This window comes from Rhinopithecus bieti, unplaced genomic scaffold, assembly GCF_001698545.2.
Source record: "Rhinopithecus bieti isolate Rb0 unplaced genomic scaffold, ASM169854v2 scaffold_81659, whole genome shotgun sequence".
Taxonomy (NCBI): domain Eukaryota; kingdom Metazoa; phylum Chordata; class Mammalia; order Primates; family Cercopithecidae; genus Rhinopithecus; species Rhinopithecus bieti.
The window spans coordinates 2,076,873-2,084,761 of NW_016837762.1; the positions used below are offsets into that span (position 1 = coordinate 2,076,873).

General features: G+C 35.2%; 1 protein-coding gene across 8 annotated transcripts in view; it reads left to right on the plus strand.

Moving 5' to 3' along the window:
- Positions 1-7,889, plus strand: part of KATNAL1 (katanin catalytic subunit A1 like 1) — a 130,035-nt gene that overhangs the window by 49,510 nt on the left and 72,636 nt on the right. The gene's annotated exons all lie outside the window — the stretch shown is intronic.

Sequence of the window (7,889 nt, forward strand, 5' to 3'; positions counted from 1 at the left end):
TTTTTTTTTTTTTTTTTTTTTTTTTTGCCTTGAGAAAATTCCCCTTGCTTAGAGTTCATTGTGCACATTTAGTTATTTAGGAAATTGATTGGTGAATAAACATAGTACTGGGTGGAAATTGTGTACTTCCCTTAAAATGGACTTAGGACAGTGGGTTGAAGATAATCTTACAGAGGAAGGAGGTAGCCAGGATGAGCTGATGTGTCTCTGAGGCCTTAATTTTAGTAAAAAGAGAAAAAAATTTTAAGTGATAGTATTTCCCATTTCTACTGTGATGTCATAAATGAATGATAATGTAATTGAATTGCCGCAAAGAAGTTTTTTACTAGTTAGAGATTCAGGATCTGTCATCACATTCAGGCCATGATATGTATAATAAAGACATATCTAATAAAAAGTGGTTATCCATCGAAACTGTATTTGAATATTTTTATTACATGTAATTTTGATCTGTAGATAAGGACTCGAGACCAACTTCTTAGGTCTTATATCCCTAATCCATAGACCATGATAGAATAAAATTGGTGCTTTCTGAGTATTTCTGAGATAATTCAAAGACATATTCTACCTCCCTGCCTCAATAGGACACTGAAAATGGAATTAGATTTTTTTAATGTTTGTAATTTGTGGGAGCTTTTATGCCATGAAACAGCAAGTGATTCTATTTCAGATCCTTTTTGGGATTAGCAAAGGGTAGTAGATAAATACATTAACTTTGAATTTGTTCTCCCCATTATCAAAAGCCACATAAATGGATACTTGAAACTCTGTATCTTAAATGTTGTTTTGTTTCTTTTCTTCATTTTTATGCATTGCATAAAAATGCATTGGTTTGCGTTATAGAGAATACAGTAGGGGCTGAGATCCAACCCCGTTCGCTAGCAGCTTTTAGATAAACCTTTAGAACAGGGTAAGGAACTTCCAGTTTTGAATTTACATAAGAGAGGAACCATGGTCATGGTTTACTGGATGCTGCTTTGCTAGGCACCGTTCAGAGTGATTAAAAAGTAATTTACGAAACAATCCTGTGAAGTAGGTGTCTTACTATCCCCACTTTACTGATGAAGAAGCTGTGGTACAGAGGGCTAAAACTTGCTAAGCTCTCACAGTAAGAGATGAAGACTGGAAGAATGGAATTTGTGAAGTCACGCTTCTTTTTCCTGTTTAACCTTAAGATTTTTCACATTATGTAGTATCCCCACTTACCGAGCTAGATGAAAAGTCTGGATTGGATTTAACAAAAGAGATCCAGAACAATTAAATGTTGGTTTTTAAATGTGACTCTTAAGCAAAGAACAAAATAAGCAGCATTTTTTGAATGTCAAATACATTTTTTTCTGGAAATTATAAATTGTCTTTCATTTATAATGTTATCAAATGATTTTCTAAGTCTTATTCTTTCATTGACATGTAAGTACTCAGAATGTCACTAGAAAGTAACCCTTTTATGTAAGAAAAGAAAAGAACTCTGCAGTTGTTTGGAGATAAAAGATATTTTCTGAGTCACTGTGGAAACAGAGGGGACTACAGTTTTTCAAAACAAACTCATGCAAACTTCATTAGCCTTTGAAAGTTATATTTGATTACAAGTTACAATTTTCGTAACCACGCAAATATTCATTAGGATACTGAAGTTCCTAAAACTCACTGAAGTCTGCAATAGGATTTGAAGCAGCTTAGGTGAAACTAATAGCTATCTACTTCTGCTAAAAGCTGATTTGAAAATGAGTGTTGGGGCCAGTGGCAGTGGCTCACGCCTGTAATCCCAGCACTTTGGGAGGCTGAGGCAGGTGAATCGCTTGAGCCTAGGAGTTCAAGACCAGCCTGGGCAACATAGTGTAACCCCGTCTCTACTAAAAACACAAAAATTAGCTGGGTGTGGTGGTGCATACCTGTAATCCCAGCTACTTGGGAGGCTGAGACACGAGAATCGCTTGAACCTGGGAGGCAGAGGTTGCATTGAGCTGAGATCCTGCCACTGCACTCCAGCCTGGACAACAGAGCGAAACTCGGTCTCAGAAAAAAAAAAGGAAAATTCATGTTGTTTGGAAGTACCCTCAGAGGTATGGGGGTCCCCAGTGTTTATTGTATTTGTTTTTCTTAAGATCAGTTTTGTGTGTTGCTACCAGCTTTAAAATTGAACTAGAAAAGAACAGAAAATTCAGAGTTTATTGCCAATAAGTACAGTATTATTTTGATAAAAATTTATTTATAAAATATATACAAATTTATTCATATATGTTTATGTACACCAGCTCATGATCCAGAATGCATTTATTACTTTATGTCTGGGTCAGAATTTTGAAAGCTGCTGTAGCACTCTATGTACTTAACTTTATAGATGTAAAAAAAGTGAGGATAAGAGAAGTTAGACATATCTTGCTTAAGGTCCCTGGTATATTTTTGGATTTTTAATTTGGTATTGGGAACTGTATGATGGAACAACTAATAATAGCAGTAGTAGCAAATGTTAGTCTTTCTTGAGCACACTTACCCTTTTTGAAGCTTTCTACCAAAAAAAGCCCTCTTTGAAGCTTTTTACATTTATTGGTTTATTTGATCCCTGCATAATCCTGTGAGCTCAGCATTACTTTTCCTGTTCTATGTGTAAAGAAATTGAGACACTGAAGTCTTAACTGCAGATAGATGGCGAACTAGGATTTGAACCTTGTCTAATTGTAATACCTGAGTTTTTTAATCATTATGCTATACAGCCTCTTATTTGAAAATGCTTACTATCTTCTTGTAGCAGTACCAGTTTGTTTTCTGAGAGTGATTATGTCTTTTTTTCTTTTTCTTTTTCAAAATTACTGACAGGCTTCAGGTTAGGTCCCAGCTTAAAATGCTGTTTTTCAGTAAGTAACAGTCATTTTGCATAGTGATCCGTTGTTGAGGCTTTATCATTTTTCCCCCTGAGGTCTGCAGGGTCAGCCATAAGTCTAACTAGTACTCTGTTTGTTGAACACATCTTTATTAAGTGCACATTTTGTGTCAGTAATAATTCGAGGTGCTAGAAATACAAATATTAATGAAATGTAGCTCCTGGCCTGAATGAATTAACTTTTAAGTTATATTTTTTTTCAGTTTTATTTCAATGTATCTGGTCTCTTCTTCCTGCTATAGCAAAATAGCTTAGACTGGGTAATTGAGAAGGAATAGAAATTTATTTCTCACAGTTTTGGAGGCTGAGAAGTCTAAGATCAAGCCACTAGCAGATGTGGTATCTGCTGAGGGTCTGTTCCTTCTAGATGGCACCTTCTTATGTGTCCTTACAGGATGCTCCCAAGGCCAACAGGCTGCCTTGGGAATCGTTTGTTAGGGCGCTAATTCTGTTCATGAGGGCAGAAACCTCATTGACCTAACCACCTTCCGAAAACCCCATCTCCTAATACTATCACATTCGGGCTTAGATACCAACATGAATTTTGGAAGGACACAAACATTTAGACCATAGCACCTGGGAAAATCGGATTTATTATTATTTTGCTGTTTAAACTTAGAGTCAAATAGAAATATACATAGAAGTAGCGAAAGGATTTTTTTATTTAAGAAGGATAATCTAAAAGTAAAATATCAGGTAGTAGAAGAAATGTTTTTTGTTTTATAACCTTAATTTATAAAACTCTGATTCTCAAGTATTTTTAAGATTATAGTTTTATGGTTAATTAACTCAGTGAAATGAGCAGTACTTCCATTATCTCATGATTAAAGCTATATATACTTTTAAATAGAATTCAGATTAAAGGACGGTAAATTATATTCTCTGAATTCATTTTGACGTTGTTAAAGGACTTTATTTCATTGAATTATACATAACAAATGGCCATTTATCATGAGAAGGCTTTCCTTCTCATGAGTAAGTCTAGGGATATCTGATATGGAGAGATGTTGCAAACTAGATTGACGTATTCTTTTGAGAGCTATTGATTATACAAATGAACAGTGACTCCATAAAAAATATTTTTATTGAAGAAAAGTGCACAAATTTTAATGGTGCTTTTTTGATGAATTATGGTAATCTAGCCAGTGGTGTATATTAATAACTACTTTTATGAAAAAAAGGTGTACGTGTGTATACACATTAAAGAATAAGATGATAGTGAAACAAAAACATGCTAGAGCTTCACTCATCGATCAATGACTTGAGCAGTTTTCAAATACTGGAAGAATAATCAGATTTTTTGTGCTATTTACAGTGTAACAGCAAAAATGACATGCTTTTAAGTTTAGTCTGCATTATTAACATTTTCCCCATTACTTTTCTAAATCTAGGCAGTTAGGAAAACAATAAATCAAGCCCTGATTTATAGCATTTGCTAATTCTGTGATGTAAATACCATCTGTGTGATGGATTTCAACATCATGTCACTGAACTCATAGTTGAGATGAGTTTGGGTAGCAGCCTACCATTGTATGGTGTTTCCACCATAGAGATGCAATAAACTATGGAACCTCAAGAGAATAGGTAATAGTGAAATAATTAGGATGTGAGGAGTTTCGAGTATTTATTTCCTTTTTTAAAAATATAACCTATTCAAAGTTTGTGTAATTTAATATTTATTAGTGGGTGCATTTCACAGCTGGCTCACAAAATTTCTGAAAATTTAGTAGCTGACACTTAAAAACTAGTAAGAAACAGCTTCAGCATCTCACTGCATGTAAGCCTTGTAATTCAATGTAACCATCAGCTCTGGGGTCAAGAAATCGAACATTTGGCACCCCAGAAGCCATGTTCATGATCCCTCCCAATCCTTGCCACTTACCTCTTTCCCAAAGGTAACCATTATTCTGATTTCTCATGCCATAAATTAATTACGCCTATTTGGGAACTTTATGTACAGCAAGTATTCTTTTGTGTCCAGCTTTTTTTGTTCAACATGCATTTGTGAGATTATTTCCTGGTGTTGTATATATTTGTAGTTTATTTTCATTGTCATATAGTAGTAGTATGTCACAGTTCAAATCTGTTTCTTACTAATGGATATTTGGGTTGCTTTTAGCTTGAGACTCCTGTGAGTCATGCTGCTTTGGATGGTTTTCTGCTTATCCTTTGACATATATATGCATATGCTGTGAGCCTATACCTGGGAGTGGGACTGCTGGGTCATAGGCTATGCATAAGTTAAACTAGTGAATAACACCAGTTTCCAAAGTGGTTATACAAGTTTTCCCTCTTACCTACGGGGGTGAAGTTTCAGTCGGTTCCACATCCTTGGCAACACTTGATGTTGTCTGTCTTTTTTAGGCATAATCATATCTCATTGTGATTTTCCCAGGATATTTACTATGTGTTGTGTATTTACCTGATAATTTATGAGATTGAAAGCTTTTTCATATGTTCATTGGCTATTTGTATCATTATGACTTGTTTTTAAGAAATACCTTGTTCTGGCCTTTGAATATTAAGTTGCTCCACACATTTTGTCTGTGGTGGTAGCTAATTTATAGTGCTGGGTTTTGTTTTTATTTATTTTTTTACCTTGTTGTACTAGATTCTAGTAAAGTAGTTTTAATATCTAAGTAACTATTTGACCAAACTTGTGATTTAGAATTCTAAACCCATTTGTGGAAATGTGTGCTATTCTGGTTTTTTACTCACCCACTGTTGATTTTCTTTTCCTGTGCAAATGTCAGCTTAGTCTTTGACGGGGATGAGGTCTTAGGTCAAAGGAAGAGTTGCGTTCAAATATTTTAACCTCTTATTCAGAAGACTAATACACATATTTTTCTTAGACTGAACAGTCTTACTGTATTTCAGCCTTGCCAAGTGAGAGTGCTTTAGCTTCTTGATTTTAGAATTTGTATATCCTTATTGAGCTATCTTAAGTTTTCCACTTTCAAGGCTATCTTAATAGGAGTGCATGAGCCCTTACTTAATGTGGTATTTGGTATTTCTTATATAGTAAGATTAAATGTGGGGCCTTAATAGCCGTGTGTGTTTTTCCTTATCCTCTCTCAGACTCTACCACTCATTTTAACCATTCTGTATACTACAGAAAGTGTAAAATAAAACATGAGAGAACACATCGTCCCTGGCTTGTTGGCATCAGAGGAGCCAGAGAGTTCCTCTTAAACATAGGTCAGATTGTGTCTTTCTTCTGCTCATAACTTTCAGTGGCTTCCTATCTTAGATTAAATGCCAAGTTCTTATAATGGCCTCCAAGGCTCTACATAGTCTGGCATCCATTTCTTCTTTGACCTCATCTTCTTTCTCCCCTCATCTCATTTCTTTCTGTTGATTTCTGTGTTGTTCTTCAGACTTGTGCAGTATATGCTGACTGTGACACATTTGAACTTGCTATTCTGTCTCTGTTTTACTATATATTTTACTTATTAATATATTGTGCCTCCTAATTTGAATAATATATGTCTCATGAGGGCAGGGGTTTCTGTTTGGTTCACTGCGATATCCCCAGTGCCTAGAATAGTGCTTGGCACATAGTACTGGCAAATATTGTTGAAATAACATGTATATTGATAGGTGTGCAGAATGCTATGGATTCATAATTTCAATTTAAATGTATTAACACTCAAATGCAGGGCATGATACTGAAATTAGTAAGCACTGTTTGCATTTATTAACCTATCTTACTTTGTAAAATAATAAAGTCTTAGAGTGGGATGCAATTTAGAAACCTTGTCTAGCTTTTCTTGTGTTGCTTCTCACGCTGGGGTAAGAGTAGCCCAGGGGTGTGCAGCAGTTTGCTAGAGTACAAAGTGGCTGAAAGCACTGATTCTGGAGCTGTATTCCCTAGGATCTAGCTGTGTGTCCTTGGGCAATTTACTTACCCTCTCTGTGCCTTGGTTTTCTCATCTATGAGATGGAAATAATAAGAGTATCTACCTCCTTGGACTTTTAGGATTAATAAGAGAGTTAATATATATCCAGTGCTTAGAACAGTACCTGGCACATTGAGTAGGCAATATATGGGTTTTAGTTATCAATTGTAACATGAAAGTGGGGGACTAACACAGATACAAAATAGAATACAAAATCACTTTAAAAAAAAAATAATTGCCATTCTAATTGGTGTGAGATAGTATCTCATTGTGGTTTTCATTTGCATTTCTCTAATGACCAGTGATGATAGCTTTTTTCTTTGTTGGCTGCATAAATATCTTCTTTTGAGAAGTGTCTGTTCATATCCTTTGCCCGTTTTTTGATGGGGTTATTTGTGTTTTTTTCTTGTAAATTTGTTTAAGTTCCTTCTGGATTGTGGATATTATTAGCCCTTTGTCAGATGGGTAGATTGCAAAAATTTTCTCCCATTCTGTAGGTTGCCTGTTCGCTCTGATGATAGTTTATTTTGCTGTGCAGAAGCTCTTTAGTTTAATTAGATCCCATTTGTCAATTTCGGCTTTTGTTGCCATTGCTTTTGGTGTTTTAGTCATGAAGTCTTTACCCATGCCTATGTCCTGAATACTATTGCCTAGATTTTCTTCTAGGGTTATTATGGTTTTAGGTGTTACGTTTAAGTCTTTAATTCATCTTAATTTTTGTATAAGGTGTAAGGAAGGGGTCCAGTTTCAGTTTTCTGCATATGGCTAGCCAGTTTTCCCAACACCATTTATTAAATAGGGAATCCTTTCCCCATTTCTTGTTTTTGTCAAGTTTGTCAAAGATCAGATGGTTGTAGATGTGTGGCATTATTTCTGAGGCCTCTATTCTGTTCCATTGGTCTATATATCTGTTTTGGTACCAGTACCATGCTGTTTTGGTTACTGTAGTCTTGTAGTATAGTTTGAAACTAGGTAGTGTGATGCCTCCAGATTTGTTCTTTTTGCTTAGGATCATCTTGGCATATGGGCTCTTTTTGGTTCCATATGAAATTTAAAGTGTTTTTTTTTTTTTTCTTCTAATTCTGTGAAGAAAGTCAATGGTAGCTTGA